Source organism: Ranitomeya variabilis, chromosome 3, assembly GCF_051348905.1.
Source record: "Ranitomeya variabilis isolate aRanVar5 chromosome 3, aRanVar5.hap1, whole genome shotgun sequence".
NCBI classification, from domain to species: Eukaryota; Metazoa; Chordata; class Amphibia; order Anura; family Dendrobatidae; genus Ranitomeya; species Ranitomeya variabilis.
The window spans coordinates 24,492,643-24,515,254 of NC_135234.1; the positions used below are offsets into that span (position 1 = coordinate 24,492,643).

General features: G+C 45.5%; 1 long non-coding RNA gene across 2 annotated transcripts in view; it reads left to right on the forward strand.

The window, feature by feature from the left end:
• LOC143817908 (uncharacterized) overlaps positions 1–22,612 on the forward strand; it is a 42,592-nt gene that overhangs the window by 12,957 nt on the left and 7,023 nt on the right. Inside the window, exon 1 of one of the 2 annotated variants that reach the window (XR_013224202.1) lies at positions 6,906–7,060. The exons of the other annotated variant lie outside the window; for it this stretch is intronic. This is a non-coding gene — a long non-coding RNA (uncharacterized LOC143817908). Of the gene's footprint in view, positions 1–6,905; positions 7,061–22,612 lie in introns of those variants that run through there. 2 annotated transcript variants of the gene reach the window in all.

Consider the following 22,612-nt stretch of genomic DNA (forward strand, 5'->3'; position numbering starts at 1 on the left):
CATGATGTTGTCGTTTTGGGTCTGCCATGGCTGCAGGCTCATAATCCAGTTTTAGATTGGAAAGCTATGTCTGTGTCTAGTTGGGGTTGTCAGGGAATTCATGGCGATACTCCGTTGGTGTCTATTGCTTCTTCCACTCCTTCTGAGGTCCCTGAGTTTTTGTCTGACTACCAGGATGTATTTGATGAGCCCAGGTCCAGTGCCCTGCCCCCTCATAGGGATTGTGACTGTGCTATAAATTTAATTCCTGGTAGTAAATTCCCTAAGGGACGACTTTTTAATTTGTCTATACCAGAGCATGCCGCGATGCGGAATTATATAAAGGAGTCTTTGGAGAAGGGACATATTCGCCCATCCTCTTCCCCTCTTGGTGCAGGATTTTTTTTGTGGCCAAGAAGGACGGTTCTTTGAGACCTTGTATAGATTATCGTCTTCTGAATAAAATCACAGTCAAATTTCAGTATCCTTTGCCACTATTGTCTGATTTGTTTGCTCGGATTAAGGGGGCCAGTTGGTTCACTAAGATAGATCTCCGTGGTGCGTATAACCTTGTGCGCATTAAGCAGGGAGATGAATGGAAAACAGCATTTAATACGCCCGAAGGCCATTTTGAGTACTTGGTGATGCCTTTTGGACTCTCTAATGCTCCTTCTGTGTTTCAGTCCTTCATGCATGACATCTTCCGAGAATATCTGGATAAATTTATGATTGTTTATCTGGATGACATTTTGGTCTTTTCTGATGATTGGGAGTCCCATGTGAAGCAGGTCAGGATGGTGTTTCAGGTCCTGCGTGCTAATGCTTTATTTGTGAAGGGCTCAAAATGCCTCTTTGGAGTACAGAAGGTCTCCTTTTTGGGTTTTATTTTTTCTCCTTCTACTGTGGAGATGGACCCAGTCAAGGTCCAGGCTATTCATGACTGGACTCAGCCTACGTCTGTTAAGAGTCTTCAGAAGTTCTTGGGTTTTGCTAATTTTTACCGTCGTTTCATCGCTAATTTTTCTAGCGTGGTTAAACCTTTGACGGATTTGACCAAGAAGGGTTCTGATGTGACTAATTGGTCTCCTGCGGCCGTGGATGCCTTTCGGGAACTGAAGCACCGGTTTTCTTCAGCTCCAGTCTTATGTCAACCAGATGTCTCTCTCCCCTTCCAGGTCGAGGTTGATGCTTCCGAGATTGGAGCAGGGGCTGTTTTGTCGCAGAGAAGCTCTGATGGCTCTGTGATGAAGCCATGTGCTTTCTTTTCAAGAAAGTTTTCGCCTGCCGAGCGGAATTATGATGTTGGTAATCGGGAGTTGTTGGCTATGAAGTGGGCATTTGAGGAGTGGCGACATTGGCTCGAAGGAGCTAAACATCGTGTGGTGGTCTTGACTGATCACAAAAACCTGATTTACCTCGAATCTGCCAAGCGCCTGAATCCTAGACAGGCTCGTTGGTCGCTGTTTTTCTCCCGTTTCAACTTCGTGGTCTCATGCCTGCCTGGTTCGAAGAACGTGAAGGCTGATGCACTTTCTAGGAGTTTTGTGCCTGACTCTCCGGGAGTTTCTGAGCCGGCTGGTATTCTCAGAGAGGGAGTGATTTTGTCTGCCATTTCCCCAGATTTGCGACGAGTGCTGCAGAAATTTCAGGCGGATAGACCTGACCGTTGTCCACCAGAGAGACTGTTTGTCCCGGATAGATGGACCAGCAGAGTTATTTCCGAGGTTCATTCTTCGGTGTTGGCGGGTCATCCTGGGATTTTTGGTACCAGAGATTTGGTGGCTAGGTCCTTCTGGTGGCCTTCCTTGTCGTGGGATGTGCGTTCCTTTATGCAGTCTTGTGGGATTTGTGCTCGGGCTAAGCCTTGCTGTTCTCGTGCCAGCGGTTTGCTTTTGCCTTTGCCTGTCCCGAAAAGGCCTTGGACGCACATTTCCATGGATTTTATTTCGGATCTTCCAGTATCTCAGAAAATGTCTGTCATCTGGGTGGTGTGTGATCATTTTTCCAAGATGGTCCATTTGGTGCCCTTGCCTAAGTTGCCTTCCTCCTCCGATTTGGTTCCTCTATTTTTTCAGAATGTGGTTCGCTTGCACGGCATTCCTGAAAATATTGTGTCTGATAGAGGATCCCAGTTTGTGTCCAGGTTTTGGCGGACTTTTTGTGCTAAGATGGGCATTGATTTATCTTTTTCGTCGGCCTTCCATCCTCAGACTAATGGCCAAACCGAGCGAACTAATCAGACATTGGAAACTTATTTGAGATGTTTTGTTTCTGCTGATCAGGATGACTGGGTGACTTTTTTGCCATTGGCCGAGTTTGCCCTTAATAATCGGGCTAGTTCTGCTACTTTGGTTTCGCCTTTTTTCTGCAATTCTGGTTTCCATCCTCGTTTTTCCTTGGGTCAGGTTGAGCCTTCTGACTGTCCTGGGGTGGATTCTGTGGTGGATAGGTTGCAGCAGATTTGGAACCATGTGGTGGACAATTTGAGGTTGTCACAGGAGAAGGCTCAGCGCTTTGCCAACCGCCGCCGCGGTGTGGGTCCCCGACTTCGTGTTGGGGATTTGGTGTGGCTGTCTTCTCGGTATGTTCCTATGAAGGTCTCCTCTCCTAAATTCAAGCCTCGCTTCATCGGTCCTTATAAGATCTTGGAAATCCTTAACCCGGTGTCTTTTCGTTTGGATCTCCCAGCATCGTTTGCCATTCATAATGTGTTCCATAGGTCTTTGTTGCGGAGGTATGTGGTGCCTGTGGTTCCTTCTGTTGAGCCTCCTGCTCCGGTGCTGGTCGAGGGAGAATTGGAGTACGTGGTGGAGAAGATTTTGGATTCTCATATCTCTAGACGGAGGCTTCAGGATTTGGTGAAGTGGAAGGGCTATGGTCAGGAGGATAATTCCTGGGTTGTCGCCTCTGATGTTCATGCGGCCGATTTGGTTCATGCCTTCCACGCGGCTCATCCTGATCGCCCTGGGGGTCTTGATGAGGGTTCGGTGACCCCTCCTCAAGGGGGGGTTACTGTTGTGAACTCTATTTTTGGGCTCCCTCTAGTGGTCACAAGCGGTACTGTGTAGTGTTGTCTTTCTGCAGGTTGGCTGCATCAGCTGGTTCGTTATCCTTGGTTGGCTTCCTATTTAGCTCACCTGGATACTCAGTTCCTTGCCTGCTATCAATGTATTCAGTGCTCTTCAGATTCCTTGTGACTACCTTGCTCCCAGCCTCTCCAAGATAAGCTAAGTTTTTGTCCGTTCATTTTTTGATTATCAGCATTCATCATGTTTCTTGTCCAGCTTGCTAAGATGTGATCTCCTCGCTTGCTGGTTGCTCTAGGGGACTGAGTTTCTCCCCCCACACCGTTAGTTGGTGCGGGGGTTCTTGAAATCTCAGTGTGGATATTTTGTAAGGGTTTTTTACTGACCGCACAGACCCCTTTACTATTTTCTGCTATCTAGTATTAGTGGGCCTCATTTGCTGAATCTGTTTTCACCCCTGTGTATGTGCCTTCCTCTTACCTCACCGTTATTATTTGTTGGGGGCTTCTATATCTTTGGGGATTATTTCTCTGGAGGCAAGAGAGGTCTTTCTTTCTCTCTAGGGGTAGTTAGTTCCTCAGGCTGGCTCGAGACGTCTAGGATTTTTAGGCACGTTCACCGGCTACTTCTAGTGTGTTTGGATAGGTTCATATTTGCGGTCAGTCCAGTTTGCCACCTCCCTAGAGCTTGTCCTATGTTTGTTACTTAGCTGGAGTAATTCGTGATCCTCAACCACTAAGGATCATAACAGATGTCAATTACTGGCTTCTCTCATCATTTTAAAGGGAATCTGTCACCCCATTTTTGGCCTATAAGCTGCGGCCACCGCCATCAGGGGCTTATCTACAGCATTCTGAAATACTGTAGATAAGCCCCCGATGTAACCTGAAAGATAAGAAAAACAAGTTAGATTATACTCACACAGGGGCGGACCCAGTTCGGTTCGGGTCCAATGGGCGTCGTGGCCCGGGTCTGGCGCCTCCCATCTTCATGCGATGAAGTCATCTTCTTTGCTTCCTGTCTCAGCTCCTGCGCAGGCGTACTGATTTGCCCTGTTGAGGGCAGCATAAAGTCCTGCAGTGCACAGGCGCCAGGCCTCTCTGACCTTTCCCGGCAGCACAGGCTTCTAGTATCCATTGTTTCAGATATTGCACATCTTGTGTCTTCACAGCTTAGACAATTGCCTTCAGATGACCCCAAAGATAAAAGTCTAAGGGGGTCAGATCGGGCTCGGACCTGACACCCAAGATGGTGCACCACCACATTAGGGGTGTCAGGTCCAAGCATTCCTACATGAACAGTTTCCTGGAAAGTGGATTGGTTGTCGTGGGCAGTTGAATGGCCACCAAGGTCTCCCTATCTGACTCCCTTATACTTTTATCTTTGGGGTCATATGAAGGCAATTGTCTATGCTGTGAAGATACAAGATGTCCAGTGTTGTGAATTAGACTTTTTGGCTCCCTCTTGTGGTTACTAGTGATATGACTCTGGGATTTTCTTCCCTCAGTTTGCACCCACCTGGGTCGTTAGTCCAGGGGTGTTGCTATATAAACTCCCTGGATCCTTAGTCCAGTGCCTGGCATCGTTGTAATCAGATCCTTTCTGTTTGCTCCTATCTGCTGGTCCTGGTTCGTGCAAAATTAAGCTAAGTCTTGCTTCTTTGTTTTTTGGGTTATTTGCTTGCTCTCATTTTTGTCCAGCTTGTACTAAATGTGATTCCTGACCTTGCTGGAAGCTCTAGGGGGCTGGTGTTCTCCCCCCGGGCCGTTAGACGGTTCGGGGGTTCTTGAATTTCCAGCGTGGATATTTTTGATAGGGTTTTTGCTGACCATATAAGTTATCTTACTATATTCTGCTATTAGCTAGTGGGCCTCTCTTTGCTAAATACCTAGCTCATTCTTACGTTTGTCTTTTCCTCTTACCTCACCGTTATTATTTGTTGGGGGCTTGTATCCAACTTTTGGGGTCTTTTCTCTGGAGGCAAGAAAGGTCTTTCTTTTCCCTTCTAGGGTTAGTTAGTTCTCTGGCTGGCGCGAGACGTCTAGAATCAACGTAGGCACGTTCCCCGGCTGCTGTTATTTGTGGTGCTAGGTTTAGATATATGGTCAGCCCAGTTACCACTGCCCTATGAGCTGGTTTTTGTGTTTGCAGACTTAGTAATTATTTCTGAGACCCTCTGCCATTGGGGTCATAACAGTCCAGCATCTGAAACAATGGATATTGGAAGCCTGTGCTATCATTTCTTCTGCAGTGTTGCTACCAGTGTGTCAATAGTGGGAGAAGAGGGTTGCATTGACAATCCAACACAATGGGCAGCACTTTGAACACATTTTATAAGTGGTCATAAACTTGTAAATAACTCATGAAAGAATAAAGTTAAGTTAAAACCAAGCACACCATTGCTTTTTTTTGTGAAATTCTCAATAAGTTTGATGTGTCACATGACCCTCTTCCTATTGAAAAAAATAAAGTTGGATCCAAAATGGCCGACTTCAAAATGGCCGCCATGGTCACCACCCATCTGGAAAAGTTTCCCCCCTCCCATATACTAATGTGCCACAAACAGGAAGTTGATATCACCAACCATTCCCATTTTATTTAGGTGTATCCATATAAATGGCCCACCCTGTAGATCTAAATGTGCAGTTTGCAACACTCAGAAGCATTGCAATCCTTGATAGGAGTTTAGAGCTCATTGAAGATGTGCTGACTGGGCCCAGTGATATGGAGGTGGGGAAGATCAGGACCCAAAAGTAGGCCGCTAAGAAGGGAAAAGTGCCAGGGAGCTCAGTCCAGTCCTGTTCTGGCACAACCTCGTAAATATGTCTGTGTGGCTGATATTAGCAATGCAAACTCAGGACTGGTATCACTACAGCAAGCCTAGGACTGGGATCACTACAGCAGGCCCCTGGCTCACTATAGCAGGCTCAGGACTGGGATTACTACAGCAGGCCGAGGACTGAGATCACTACAGTAGGCCATGGACTGGGATCACTACAGCAAGCCCAGCACTTGGATCACTAGAGCCGACCCAAAACTGGGATCCCTACAAAAGGCCCAGGACTTACATCAATACAGAAGGTACAGGACAGGGACCACAACAGCAGGCCCAGCACTGGGATCACTACAGCAAGATCAGGAATGGGATCACTATAGCAGGCCAAGGACTGAGATTTGTACAGCTATATATATATATTTTTTTTTTGCTAAAATACAAAGTAAATGTGTTATCTGTAACTTTAGGCCTTTTAGAGATCATTTCATCTTCAACTTGCTTAACTGTTCACAATAACAGTAATTTTGATCAGGGGTGCACAAACTTACTTGTATTTATCTATCTATCTATCAGCTATCTATTATTACCTATCTATTATCTATCTATCTAAGCACGGTGGCTCAGTGGATAGCATTGCAGCGCTGGAGTCCTGGGTTCAAACCCCACCAAGTACAACATCTGCAAAGAGTTTGTATGTTCTCTCCATGTTTGTGTGGGTTTCCTCTGGGTTCTCCGGTTTCCTCCCACATTCCAAAGACATACTGATAGGGAATTTAGATTGTGAGCCCCATCGGGGACAGCGATGACAATGTACTGTATGTAAAGCGCTGCGGAATATGTTAGCGCTATATAAAGATAAAGATTATTATCTATCTATCTGTCTACCTATATATCTATCTATCTATCCGTCTATCTATTATCTATCTATTTTTATCTATCTATCTATCTCTCTATTATCTATCTATCTATCTTTATCTATTATTTATCTATCTATTCTCTATCTATTATCTATCTGTCTCCTTTACACATAAGATATAAAATTGCTAGCCGACACATAAAACCAAAATAGAGTTGAAGTTGAGAAACACTTGTTTCCGGTCGTGGTTCCTCTCACTTCCTTCTTGAAGGCTTACACTTCAGTTTTAGTTTTTCATCTTTTGGGTTGATGTAAATGACAAGGATTACACAAAATATTTGTCTCTTCAAATCATTGTAATTTATAATAATCTTAATTCTCTTTGTGCGTTCTTGGAATGGGGAACTGTGTCCGGAAATCCAGGTGAGTGCACTGCCATTTCCTACTACTTTATGTGTTACGAGGAAGCGAGACATCTGCTTTCACCGCTGCTGCATAAATCTGACTTTTTTTATGTTTCTGTGTTTTTAAATGACATTAGTGACACAAGTATTAGATCCAACACATCCACAACCAGCAGAGCTCAAACCCCCATACTGTTCCTAAAATGCTTATTCCACTAAGGTAGAATCATGAAGCTCATACAGGATGTGGTTTTGGGTCACAGATGTGGATTGCCCCCTCAGGGCAGCGGGGTACTCGGTACCGGGTCCTGCGGTTCACAGGGGGATGTCACAGTGGTTGACCCGGTTCGTGGCCCTGGGACGTCCGTGTAAAAGGGAAAGGTCTTTAAAGGGATAAAGAGTTTATGTTCGTGATGCCACCTGTGGTATTCAGTCAGGGTGACCGACGCTGCTTTAAGGGGTCCACTGGGGTGATGGTATGGCAGCTAGATGGTGTACCTTCCCACAGGTGAAGTATGTCCCCAGGGCTTCCCAGTGTGTAGAAGGTAGGATGGTGTGAGGCGCAGAGAAGAACGAGGACAAAAGGTTGCAGTCTCTTTACCTTTACTGAAGACTTCAGCATCGACAGTCCGGGGCACCAGATCACAGGGCAGGCAGAGTCCGGCAGGCTTGGAGGCAAGTCCAGAGTCCCCTTGTCCAGGTGGAAATCAGTAGCCTTCCTTTGCGCTGCAGTGTTGTAGTCCCTTACTGCTAAGCTTCTCATAAGGTCCTCGCAACTGTTGTAGATGTTATGACTCTCTCTCTGTCCCCCGGATAGGATAGGACAAACCCATATGACTGCTGGCTTGAGGCGGTTTATAGGGACTCTATCATGCCGCAGCCTCTAAGGGGTGCCACCGTGCCTCCTGGGTGTAGGGCGAACAGGTAACGTGAAATTAGCTGTCCTGCCGGTCTCTGGAGCAAGGCATAAAGGTCGTTACTCCCTCGGTGAGCCGGCTACCGGGATTCTGCGCCTCAGAAGGAGGCAGCCTGTGTAGGGCAGGTCCCCTTCTGATATCCACTCCTTTGCTACGACTTCTTAGCACGCTCGCTGCAAAACAATGCTCCTTTGATGTCTCTTTCTAAGATCTGCAGCTCTGAGGGCATGCACAGCTCTGTATCCTTCTTCTTTGCTCTCTGACAGGATCCCATCCCTGCCAGGGACCAACAAACTGAGCGAAGCTCAGCGACCCACTGAATAACTTTCCCTACAGGCAACCAGTTTCACCTAAATGTGGGGAGTGACCTTATAAATAGGAGCAAGGCTCCCCCTGGTGGCCTGGAGTGTGAAATGTGTTGCATGTTTGTGGTACCTGGATGCAGTTATCCTTCATTGTCTCCAAACGTAATATCACTCTCCCCGAGAGGAAAGCAATACCACTGCGACGACCAGGACCCTAGGGCACCGCAGATGTTTTTAGACAAATTTTTCAATTGCGATATCTTAAAACATGTGAAAAATCACTTCAGTAGGGAGGTTTAAAAGCAAAGATTAACAGCTCTAAATCTGGGTATTTAATTTAAAGATGCGCCAAATTCAACAAACATTTTGCAGCATTTGTAAGTTTGGCGTAAACTCCAATAACTTTGAGCTTATCTCTAAATAAACAAATGTTCCGTACTTTAAAATTATCTTTTATATATTATCTATCTATCTATCTATCTATCTATCTATCTATCTATCTATCTATCTATCTATCTATCTATCTATCTATCGATCTATTATCTATCTATTATCTATCTATTTATCTATCTATTTATCCATTATCTATTTATCTATATATTATGTATCTATCTATTATCTATTTATTCATCTATCTATTTATCTATCTATCTATCTATCATCTATCTGTCATGATCCAGGTCGGGTTTTGTTTTGTCTTTCCCGGTCTGGTCATGTCAGGGGTTAACTTTCACAGCCTTGTTCCTGTGTCTGATCTGCTATATATCTGTGCTGCTACCTGTGTTCAGTGCCAGTTGTATTCTTTGCCTTCGGTGTGCTAGCTGGCTGTGGTGAGTTCCTGATCTGTCCTGCTGCAATCAGTGAACCTGACCTGGATTTGTTTATCTCCCGTCAACCTGTCTCAGCTCCTGACTTCCCTGTTTCTTTGGATTTCCCGATACCTGACTTTGGCTTGACTCTGACCTGATTTTGTCTCTCTCCTCTGGTATTCCTGCTACTGACCGAAACTGACCCTTGCTCTCGGCTGACTCTGCGCCTCAGTTTTTCCCTTTTGTACTGCGTTTTTCTCTGGTATTGACTCAGCTCTCTGACTATTCTGCTGCCAGCCAGTGGTGGCTTCGCTGTACTGCTGTGGCTCTGGTTCTCAGCAGGATATTCAGCTCACTCGACTCTATTGCCATCTAGTGGAGCTTGCATTACTCTGCTTTAACCTTCAGTAGTACAGCATGACACTATCTATATATTATCTATCTCTCCCATATCTATCTATTATCTATCATTTTTGATGTACCATCTACCTATCCATCTATTTTCTATCTATTATCTAAGCTATTATCTATCTATCTATCTATCTATCTATCTATCTATTATCTGTTGTGAACTCTGTTTTTGGGCTCCCTCTTGTGGTCACAAGTGGTACTGTGTGAGTGTCATTCTGCAGGTCTGAGGCTGGATCAGCTGTCTCGTTATCTGTTAGCTGGTTTCCTATTTAGTTCACTTGGACTCTCAGTTGTTGCCTGCTGTCGTTGTATTCAGTGCTATTCTGATTGCTCCTGTCTACATCCGTTATCAGTCTCTCCAAGAGAAGCTAAGTTTTGTTTGCTTATTTTTGCTCATCTGTGTTCAAGATGTGTCCTAGTATTTGATGTGTTTAGTCCAGCTTGCTAATATGTGATTTCCCTGCTTGCTGGTGCTCTGGGGTGCTGAGTTGCTCCCCCCACATCGTTAGTTGGTGTGGGGGTTCTCGCATTCTCTGCGTGGATATTTTTGCATAGGGTTTTTTACTGACCACACAGATCCCTTGCTATTTTCTGCTATCTAGCGTTAGCGGGCCTCATTTGCTTAATCTGTTTCATCTCTGCGTTTGTCTTTTCCTCTTAACTCACCGTTATTATTTGTGGGGGCTTCTATATCTTTGGGGTTATTTCTCTGAGGCAAGTGAGGTCTGTACTTTCTCTTTAGGGGTAGTCAGTTTCTCAGGCCGTGAAGAGACGTCTAGGATTTCAGGAAACGTTCCACAGCTAACTTTAGCGTGTTTGGTTAGGATCAGGTTTGCGGTCGGTCCAGTTACCACATCCCCAGAGCTCGTCCTATTATCTCTGACTTAGCTGGTTAGATTTGTGATCCTAAGCCACTGGGATCATAACAGTACAGCAGGCCTGAAAAGTGTTTAATGCATCGCAGAAGTGGGATAAGAGAAGTCCTGAGTACAATATATTTTTTTTCCTCTCCCTTTGCTGCAGTCTGTCCAGCTTCTCTCATCCCCTTAATCTCTGGGTGGCTTTGAGTTCAGCTGCAGACATGGATATTCAGAGTCTGACTTCTAGTGTGGATCATCTTGCTGCAAGGGTGCAAAGCATTCAGGATTTTGTTGTTCACAGTCCTATGTCTGAGCCAAAAGTACCTATTCCTGAGTTGTTTTCTGGAGATAGATCTAGGTTTCTGAATTTTAAGAATAATTGTAAATTATTTCTTTCTTTGAGACCTCGTTCCTCTGGTGATTCCGCTCAGCAAGTTAGAATTGTTATCTCCCTGTTACGTGGCGACCCTCAAGATTGGGCTTTCTCCCTGGCGCCGGGAGATCCTGCATTGCTGAATGCGTTTTTTCTGGCGCTTGGATTGCTTTATGAGGAACCAAATCTTGAGAACCAGGCAGAAAAGGCCTTGCTGGCTCTCTCTCAGGGCCAGGATGAAGCTGAGGTGTATTGTCAAAAATTTCGGAAATGGTCGGTGCTTACTCAATGGAATGAGTGTGCCCTGGCTGCAAATTTCAGAGAAGGTCTTTCTGAAGCCATTAAGAATGTTATGGTGGGGTTCCCCACGCCTGCAAGTCTGAATGACTCAATGGCTTTGGCCATTCAGATTGATCGGCGTTTGCGGGAGCGCAAATCTACGCACCATCTGGCGGTGTTTTCTGAACAGAGACCTGAGTCTATGCAATGTGACCGAATTCTGACCAGAATTGAGCGGCAAAATCATAGACGTCAAAATGGGTTGTGCTTTTACTGTGGTGATTCAACTCATGTTATCTCAGCATGCTCTAAGCGCGTAAAAAAAATCGCTAAATCTGTCACCGTTGGTACTATACAGCCTAAATTCATTTTGTCTGTTACTTTAATTTGTTCTTTGTCATCCTACTCGGTTATGGCTTTTGTGGATTCAGGTGCTGCCCTGAACCTGATGGATTTGTCGTTTGCCAGGCGCTGTGGTTTTGTCCTGGAGCCTTTGGAATTCCCTATTCCACTGAGGGGTATTGATGCTACACCATTGGCTGAGAATAAGCCTCAGTATTGGACTCAAGTGACCATGTGCATGACTCCTGTACATCAGGAGGTGATTCGCTTTCTTGTGCTGCATAATCTGCATGATGTGGTAGTTTTGGGTCTGCCATGGCTGCAGGCCCATAATCCAGTTCTGGATTGGAAAGCTATGTCTGTTTCAAGTTGGGGTTGCCAGGGGATTCATGGCGATGCTCCTTTGGTGTCAATTGCTTCTTCCACTCCTTCTGAGGTCCCTGAGTTTTTGTCGGACTACCAGGATGTATTTGATGAGCCCAGATCCGGTGCCCTGCCTCCTCACAGGGATTGTGATTGTGCTATAAATTTGATTCCTGGTAGTAAGTTCCCTAAGGGACAACTTTTTAATTTGTCTGTACCAGAACATGCCGCAATGCGTAGTTATATAAAGGAGTCTTTAGAGAAGGGACATATTCGCCCGTCCTCCTCCGCTCTTGGTGCAGGATTCTTTTTTGTGGCCAAGAAGGATGGTTCTCTGAGACCTTGTATAGATTATCGTCTTCTAAATAAAATCACGGTCAAATTTCAGTATCGTTTGCCATTCATAACGTGTTCCATAGGTCTTTGTTGCGGAGGTATGTGGTGCCTGTGGTTCCTTCTGTTGAGCCCCCTGCCCCGGTGCTGGTTGAGGGCGAATTGGAGTACGTGGTGGAGAAGATCTTGGATTCTCGTATTTTGAGACGGAGGCTTCAGTATTTGGTTAAGTGGAAGGGCTATGGTCAGGAGGATAATTCCTGGGTTGTCGCCTCTGATGTTCATGCGGCCTGTTATGATCCTTAGTGGTTGAGGATCACGAATTACTCCAGCTAAGTAACAAACATAGGACAAGCTCTAGGGAGGTGGCAAACTGGACTGACCGCAAATCTGAACCTATCCAAACACACTAGAAGTAGCCCGTGAACGTGCCTAAAAATCCTAGACGTCTCGAGCCAGCCTGAGGAACTAACTACCCCTAGAGAGAAAGAAAGACCTCTCTTGCCTCCAGAGAAATAATCCCCAAAGATATAGAAGCCCCCAACAAATAAGAACGGTGAGGTAAGAGGAAGGCACATACACAGGGGTGAAAACAGATTCAGCAAATGAGGCCCACTAATACTAGATAGCAGAAAATAGTAAAGGGGTCTGTGCAGTCAGTAACAAACCCTTACAAAATATCCACACTGAGATTTCAAGAACCCCCGCACCAACTAACGGTGTGGGGGGAGAAACTCAGTCCCCTAGAGCAACCAGCAAGCAAGGAGATCACATCTTAGCAAGCTGGACAAGAAACATGATGAATGCTGATAATCAAAAAATGAACGGACAAAAACTTAGCTTGTCTTGGAGAGGCTGGGAGCAAGGTAATCACAAGGAATCTGAAGAGCACTGAATACATTGATAGCAGGAAAGGAACTGAGTATCCAGGTGAGCTAAATAGGAAACCAACCAAGGATAATGAACCAGCTGATGCAGCCAACCTGCAGAAAGACAACACTACACAGTACCGCTTGTGACCTCTAGAGGGAGCCTAAAAATAGAGTTCACAACAGTACCCCCCCCTTGAGGAGGGGTCACCGAACCCTCATCAAGACCCCCAGGGCGATCAGGATGAACCGCGTGGAAGGCACGAACCAAATCGGCCGCATGAACATCAGAGGCGACAACCCAGGAATTATCCTCCTGACCATAGCCCTTCCACTTCACCAAATACTGAAGCCTCCGTCTAGAGATACGAGAATCCAAAATCTTCTCCACCACGTACTCCAATTCTCCCTCGACCAGCACCGGAGCAGGAGGCTCAACAGAAGGAACCACAGGTACCACATACCTCCGCAACAAAGACCTATGGAACACATTATGAATGGCAAACGATGCTGGGAGATCCAAACGAAAAGACACCGGGTTAAGGATTTCCAAGATCTTATAAGGACCGATGAAGCGAGGCTTGAATTTAGGAGAGGAGACCTTCATAGGAACATACCGAGAAGACAGCCACACCAAATCCCCAACACGAAGTCGGGAACCCACATCGCGGCGGCGGTTGGCAAAGCGCTGAGCCTTCTCCTGTGACAACCTCAAATTGTCCACCACATGGTTCCAAATCTGCTGCAACCTATCCACCACAGAATCCACCCCAGGACAGTCAGAAGACTCAACCTGACCCGAGGAAAAACGAGGATGGAAACCAGAATTGCAGAAAAAAGGCGAAACCAAAGTAGCAGAACTAGCCCGATTATTAAGGGCAAACTCGGCCAATGGCAAAAAAGTCACCCAATCATCCTGATCAGCAGAAACAAAACATCTCAAATAAGTTTCCAACGTCTGATTAGTTCGCTCGGTTTGGCCATTAGTCTGAGGATGGAAGGCCGACGAAAAAGATAAATCAATGCCCATCTTAGCACAAAAAGTCCGCCAAAACCTGGACACAAACTGGGATCCTCTATCAGACACAATATTTTCAGGAATGCCGTGCAAGCGAACCACATTCTGAAAAAATAGAGGAACCAAATCGGAGGAGGAAGGCAACTTAGGCAAGGGCACCAAATTGACCATCTTGGAAAAACGATCACACACCACCCAGATGACAGACATTTTCTGAGATACTGGAAGATCCGAAATAAAATCCATGGAAATGTGCGTCCAAGGCCTTTTCGGGACAGGCAAAGGCAAAAGCAAACCGCTGGCACGAGAACAGCAAGGCTTAGCCCGAGCACAAATCCCACAAGACTGCACAAAGGAACGCACATCCCGCGACAAGGAAGGCCACCAGAAGGACCTAGCCACCAAATCTCTGGTACCAAAAATCCCAGGATGACCCGCCAACACCGAAGAATGAACCTCGGAAATAACTCTGCTGGTCCATCTATCCGGGACAAACAGTCTCTCTGGTGGACAACGGTCAGGTCTATCCGCCTGAAATTTCTGCAGCACTCGTCGCAAATCTGGGGAAATGGCAGACAAAATCACTCCCTCTCTGAGAATACCACCCGGCTCAGAAACTCCCGGAGAGTCAGGCACAAAACTCCTAGAAAGTGCATCAGCCTTCACGTTCTTCGAACCAGGCAGGTATGAGACCACGAAGTTGAAACGGGAGAAAAACAGCGACCAACGAGCCTGTCTAGGATTCAGGCGCTTGGCAGATTCGAGGTAAATCAGGTTTTTGTGATCAGTCAAGACCACCACACGATGTTTAGCTCCTTCGAGCCAATGACGCCACTCCTCAAATGCCCACTTCATAGCCAACAACTCCCGATTACCAACATCATAATTCCGCTCGGCAGGCGAAAACTTTCTTGAAAAGAAAGCACATGGCTTCATCACAGAGCCATCAGAGCTTCTCTGCGACAAAACAGCCCCTGCTCCAATCTCAGAAGCATCAACCTCGACCTGGAAGGGGAGAGAGACATCTGGTTGACATAAGACTGGAGCTGAAGAAAACCGGTGCTTCAGTTCCCGAAAGGCCTCCACGGCCACAGGAGACCAATTAGTCACATCAGAACCCTTCTTGGTCAAATCCGTCAAAGGTTTAACCACGCTAGAAAAATTAACGATGAAACGACGGTAAAAATTAGCGAAACCCAAGAACTTCTGAAGACTCTTAACAGACGTAGGCTGAGTCCAGTCATGAATAGCCTGGACCTTGACTGGGTCCATCTCCACAGTAGAAGGAGAAAAAATAAAACCCAAAAAGGAGACCTTCTGTACTCCGAAGAGGCATTTTGAGCCCTTCACAAATAAAGCATTAGCACGCAGGACCTGAAACACCATCCTGACCTGCTTCACATGGGACTCCCAATCATCAGAAAAGACCAAAATGTCATCCAGATAAACAATGATAAATTTATCCAGATATTCTCGGAAGATGTCATGCATGAAGGACTGAAACACAGAAGGAGCATTAGAGAGTCCAAAAGGCATCACTAAGTACTCAAAATGGCCTTCGGGCGTATTAAATGCTGTTTTCCATTCATCTCCCTGCTTAATGCGCACAAGGTTATACGCACCATGGAGATCTATCTTAGTGAACCAACTGGCCCCCTTAATCCGAGCAAACAAATCAGACAATAGTGGCAAAGGATACTGAAATTTGACTGTGATTTTATTCAGAAGACGGTAATCTATACAAGGTCTCAAAGAACCGTCCTTCTTGGCCACAAAAAAAAAATCCTGCACCAAGAGGAGAAGAGGATGGGCGAATATGTCCCTTCTCCAAAGACTCCTTTATATAACTCCGCATCGCGGCATGCTCTGGTATAGACAAATTAAAAAGTCGTCCCTTAGGGAATTTACTACCAGGAATTAAATTTATAGCACAGTCACAATCCCTATGAGGGGGCAGGGAACTGGACCTGGGCTCATCAAATACATCCTGGTAGTCAGACAAAAACTCAGGGATCTCAGAAGGAGTGGAAGAAGCAATAGACACCAACGGAGTATCGCCATGAATTCCCTGACAACCCCAACTTGACACAGACATAGCCTTCCAATCTAAAACTGGATTATGAGCCTGCAGCCATGGCAGACCCAAAACGACAACATCATGCAAATTATGCAGAACGAGAAAGCGAATCACCTCCTGATGTACGGGAGTCATGCACATGGTCATTTGTGTCCAATGCTGAGGCTTATTCTCAGCCAATGGCGTAGCATCAATTCCCCTCAGAGGAATAGGAAATTCCAAAGGCTCCAGGACAAAGCCACAGCGCCTGGCAAACAACAAATCCATCAGATTCAGGGCAGCAACCGAATCCACAAAAGCCATAACCGAGTAGGACGACAAAGAACAAATCAAAGTAACAGACAAAATAAATTTAGGCTGTATCGTACCAATGGTGACAGGTTTAGCAATTTTTTTTAAACGTTTAGAGCATGCTGAGATAACATGAGTAGAATCACCACAGTAAAAGCACAACCCATTTTGACGTCTATGACTTTGTCGCTCAATTCTGGTCAGAGTTCGGTCACATTGCATAGACTCAGGTCTCTGTTCAGAAAATACCGCCAAAGGATGAGCAGATTTGCGCTCCCGCAAACGCCGATCAACCTGAATGGCTAAAGCCATAGAATCTCTCAGACTTGTAGGGGTGGGAAACCCCACCATAACATTCTTAACGACCTCAGAAAGACCTTCTCTGAAATTTGCAGCCAGGGCACACTCATTCCATTGAGTAAGCACCGACCATTTCCGAAATTTTTGACAATACACCTCTGCTTCATCCTGACCTTGAGAGATAGCCAGCAACGCTTTTTCTGCCTGATTCTCAAGATTAGGCTCCTCATAAAGCAGTCCAAGAGCCAGAAAAAATGCATCTACATTAAGCAATGCAGGATCTCCTGGCACCAGAGAGAAAGCCCAATCTTGAGGGTCGCTACGCAACAAGGAGATAACAATTTTAACTTGCTGAGCGGAATCACCAGAGGAACAAGGTCTCAGAGACAGAAATAACTTACAATTATTCTTAAAATTCTGAAACCTAGATCTATCTCCAGAAAACAACTCAGGAATGGGTATCTTTGGTTCTGACATAGGGCTATGAATAACAAAATCCTGAATACTTTGCACCCGTGCAGTAAGATGATCCACACTAGAAGTCAGAGTCTGAACATTCATGTCTGCAGCTGAGCTCAAAACCACCCAAAGTTCAAGGGGATGAAAGAAGCTAAACAGACTGCAGCAAAGGAAAAGCGGGAGGAAAAAAAAAAAATGTACTCAGGTCTTCTTTTTATCCCACTTCTGCGATGCATTAAACACTTTTTTGGCCTGCTATACTGTTATGATCCTTAGTGGTTGAGGATCACGAATTACTCCAGCTAAGTAACAAACATAGGACAAGCTCTAGGGAGGTGGCAAACTGGACTGACCGCAAATCTGAACCTATCCAAACACACTAGAAGTAGCCGGTGAACGTGCCTAAAAATCCTAGACGTCTCGAGCCAGCCTGAGGAACTAACTACCCCTAGAGAGAAAGAAAGACCTCTCTTGCCTCCAGAGAAATAATCCCCAAAGATATAGAAGCCCCCAACAAATAAGAACGGTGAGGTAAGAGGAAGGCACATACACAGGGGTGAAAACAGATTCAGCAAATGAGGCCCACTAATACTAGATAGCAGAAAATAGTAAAGGGGTCTGTGCGGTCAGTAAAAAACCCTTACAAAATATCCACACTGAGATTTCAAGAACCCCCGCACCAACTAACGGTGTGGGGGGAGAAACTCAGTCCCCTAGAGCAACCAGCAAGCGAGGAGATCACATCTTAGCAAGCTGGACAAGAAACATGATGAATGCTGATAATCAAAAAATGAACGGACAAAAACTTAGCTTGTCTTGGAGAGGCTGGGAGCAAGGTAATCACAAGGAATCTGAAGAGCACTGAATACATTGATAGCAGGCAAGGAACTGAGTATCCAGGTGAGCTAAATAGGAAACCAACCAAGGATAATGAACCAGCTGATGCAGCCAACCTGCAGAAAGACAACACTACACAGTACCACTTGTGACCACTAGAGGGAGCCTAAAAATAGAGTTCACAACATCGGCCGATTTGGTTCATGCCTTCCATGTGGCTCATCCTGATCGCCCTGGGGGTTTTGATGAGGGTTCGGTGACCCCTCCTCAAGGGGGGGTACTGTTGTGAACTCTGTTTTTGGGCTCCCTCTTGTGGTCACAAGTGGTACTGTGTGAATGTCATTCTGCAGGTCTGAGGCTGGATCAGCTGTCTCGTTATCTGTTAGCTGGTTTCCTATTTAGTTCACTTGGACTCTCAGTTGTTGCCTGCTGTCGTTGTATTCGGTGCTATTCTGATTGCTCCTGTCTACATCCGTTATCAGTCTCTCCAAGAGAAGCTAAGTTTTGTTTGCTTATTTTTGCTCATCTGTGTTCAAGATGTGTCCTAGTATTTGATGTGTTTAGTCCAGCTTGCTAATATGTGATTTCCCTGCTTGCTGGTGCTCTGGGGTGCTGAGTTGCTCCCCCCACATCGTTAGTTGGTGTGGGGGTTCTCGCATTCTCTGCGTGGATATTTTTGCATTGGGTTTTTTACTGACCGCACAGATCCCTTGCTATTTTCTGCTATCTAGCGTTATCGGGCCTCATTTGCTTAATCTGTTTCATCTCTGCGTTTGTCTTTTCCTCTTAACTCACCGTTATTATTTGTGGGGGCTTCTATATCTTTGGGGTTATTTCTCTGAGGCAAGTGAGGTCTGTACTTTCTCTTTAGGGGTAGTCAGTTTCTCAGGCCGTGAAGAGACGTCTAGGATTTCAGGAAACGTTCCACGGCTACCTTTAGTGTGTTTGGTTAGGATCAGGTTTGCGGTCGGTCCAGTTACCACATCCCCAGAGCTCGTCCTATTATCTCTGACTTAGCTGGTTAGATTTGTGATCCTAAGCCACTGGGATCATAACAGTACAGCAGGCCTGAAAAGTGTTTAATGCATCGCAGAAGTGGGATAAGAGAAGTCCTGAGTACAATTTTTTTTTTTTCCTCTCCCTTTGCTGCAGTCTGTCCAGCTTCTCTCATCCCCTTAATCTCTGGGTGGCTTTGAGTTCAGCTGCAGACATGGATATTCAGAGTCTGACTTCTAGTGTGGATCATCTTGCTGCAAGGGTGCAAAGCATTCAGGATTTTGTTGTTCACAGTCCTATGTCTGAGCCAAAAGTACCTATTCCTGAGTTGTTTTCTGGAGATAGATCTAGGTTTCTGAATTTTAAGAATAATTGTAAATTATTTCTTTCTTTGAGACCTCGTTCCTCTGGTGATTCCGCTCAGCAAGTTAGAATTGTTATCTCCCTGTTACGTGGCGACCCTCAAGATTGGGCTTTCTCCCTGGCGCCGGGAGATCCTGCATTGCTGAATGTGGATGCGTTTTTTCTGGCGCTTGGATTGCTTTATGAGGAACCTAATCTTGAGAACCAGGCAGAAAAGGCCTTGCTGGCTCTCTCTCAGGGCCAGGATAAAGGTGAGGTGTATTGTCAAAAATTTCGGAAATGGTCGGTGCTTACTCAATGGAATGAGTGTGCCCTGGCTGCAAATTTCAGAGAAGGTCTTTCTGAAGCCATTAAGAATGTTATGGTGGGGTTCCCCACGCCTGCAAGTCTGAATGACTCAATGGCTTTGGCCATTCAGATTGATCGGCGTTTGTGGGAGCGCAAATCTACGCACCATCTGGCGGTGTTTTCTGAACAGAGACCTGAGTCTATGCAATGTGACCGAATTCTGACCAGAATTGAGCGGCAAAATCATAGACGTCAAAATGGGTTGTGCTTTTACTGTGGTGATTCAACTCATGTTATCTCAGCATGCTCTAAGCGCGTAAAAAAATCGCTAAATCTGTCACCGTTGGTACTATACAGCCTAAATTCATTTTGTCTGTTACTTTAATTTGTTCTTTGTCATCCTACTCGGTTATGGCTTTTGTGGATTCAGGTGCTGGCCTGAACCTGATGGATTTGTCGTTTGCCAGGCGCTGTGGTTTTGTCCTGGAGCCTTTGGAATTACCTATTCCACTGAGGGGTATTGATGCTACACCATTGGCTGAGAATAAGCCTCAGTATTGGACTCAAGTGACCATGTGCATGACTCCTGTACATCAGGAGGTGATTCGCTTTCTTGTGCTGCATAATCTGCATGATGTGGTCGTTTTGGGTCTGCCATGGCTGCAGGCCCATAATCCAGTTCTAGATTGGAAAGCTATGTCTGTTTCAAGTTGGGGTTGCCAGGGGATTCATGGCGATGCTCCTTTGGTGTCAATTGCTTCTTCCACTCCTTCTGAGGTCCCTGAGTTTTTGTCGGACTACCAGGATGTATTTGATGAGCCCAGTTCCGGTGCCCTGCCTCCTCACAGGGATTGTGATTGTGCTATAAATTTGATTCCTGGTAGTAAGTTCCCTAAGGGACGACTTTTTAATTTGTCTGTACCAGAACATGCCGCAATGCGGAGTTATATAAAGGAGTCTTTAGAGAAGGGACATATTCGCCCGTCCTCCTCCCCTCTTGGTGCAGGATTCTTTTTTGTGGCCAAGAAGGATGGTTCTCTGAGACCTTGTATAGATTATCGTCTTCTAAATAAAATCACGGTCAAATTTCAGTATTGTTTGCCATTCATAACGTGTTCCATAGGTCTTTGTTGCGGAGGTATGTGGTGCCTGTGGTTCCTTCTGTTGAGCCCCCTGCCCCGGTGCTGGTTGAGGGCGAATTGGAGTACGTGGTGGAGAAGATCTTGGATTCTCATATTTCGAGACGGAGGCTTCAGTATTTGGTTAAGTGGAAGGGCTATGGTCAGGAGGATAATTCCTGGGTTGTCGCCTCTGATGTTCATGCGGCCGATTTGGTTCATGCCTTCCATGTGGCTCATCCTGATCGCCCTGGGGGTTTTGATGAGGGTTCGGTGACCCCTCCTCAAGGGGGGTACTGTTGTGAACTCTGTTTTTGGGCTCCCTCTTGTGGTCACAAGTGGTACTGTGTGAGTGTCATTCTGCAGGTCTGAGGCTGGATCAGCTGTCTCGTTATCTGTTAGCTGGTTTCCTATTTAGTTCACTTGGACTCTCAGTTGTTGCCTGCTGTCGTTGTATTCGGTGCTATTCTGATTGCTCCTGTCTACATCCGTTATCAGTCTCTCCAAGAGAAGCTAAGTTTTGTTTGCTTATTTTTGCTCATCTGTGTTCAAGATGTGTCCTAGTATTTGATGTGTTTAGTCCAACTTGCTAATATGTGATTTCCCTGCTTGCTGGTGCTCTGGGGTGCTGAGTTGCTCCCCCCACATCGTTAGTTGGTGTGGGGGTTCTCGCATTCTCTGCGTGGATATTTTTGCATAGGGTTTTTTACTGACCGCACAGATCCCTTGCTATTTTCTGCTATCTAGCGTTAGCGGGCCTCATTTGCTTAATCTGTTTCATCTCTGCGTCTGTCTTTTCCTCTTAACTCACCGTTATTATTTGTGGGGGCTTCTATATCTTTGGGGTTATTTCTCTGAGGCAAGCGAGGTCTGTACTTTCTCTTTAGGGGTAGTCAGTTTCTCAGGCCGTGAAGAGATGTCTAGGATTTCAGGAAACATTCCACGGCTACCTTTAGTGTGTTTGGTTAGGATCAGGTTTGCGGTCGGTCCAGTTACCACATCCCCAGAGCTCGTCCTATTATCTCTGACTTAGCTGGTTAGATTTGTGATCCTAAGCCACTGGGATCATAACAATTATCTATCTATGCACAGTATCTATCTAGTATTTATCTATTATTTTTCTACTACCTATGTATCTATCTACAGTATCTATCTATTGTATTTTTTGAACTATAAAACACACCCAAGTTCTAAATTGAAGAAAATAAAAAAAGTTGAATATTTCAATGCAAATGGTATGCTAAACATTAATTAGAGTGTATGAAGCACTGTATATGTAATCTATGGAGAATATACTGTTATAGGCGATCTGTGGATGAACCACTGAAAAGAGGAGTCTTTGGTTGACCCACTGTTATGGGGGTTTATGAATGATACACTGCTATGGGGGTTCTGTAGATAATGTATTGTTATGGGGCATCTGTGGATTTTATGTGAGATTTGGTATTTGGTTGGATGCAGAAGGATTTATGCAGTGATATCATCATACCTCTGTCCTGAGCGTCAGATGGCACAGACAGGGGAATGGCGGAGCTGGTGATCATGGCTCCACGGATATATTCTACTGTATCTGCATCCTAAAGATGCAGATATAGTTAAAAGCTGGGCATGCCGCCCGATCTCCTTGGACAGTGGGGAAGCTTCCAATATCGGGGACCGATACTCTACATCTGGGAAGATTGGAAAGCATGGTATTTACCAGCAGTGGGAGCCCAAACCAATGCTTTGGAGACATCAACGAAAGAAGATGAGACTAGGACAAGAAGAGAAGTGAATTACAAACCATTGTTACCAAAATTGTTGTTGGCAGTTTAGGCAGGCTTTTGTTTCACAACGGGCCTACTTTGCAAGGAAGCACCTATTTGTGGGTGGGTTTGTAAAATTGAGGCACCACTATTTTGCCAAGACTATTTCCCAAAAATTGGGACAGTCCTGGCAAACTCAGAACCATTGGCAAGTATGG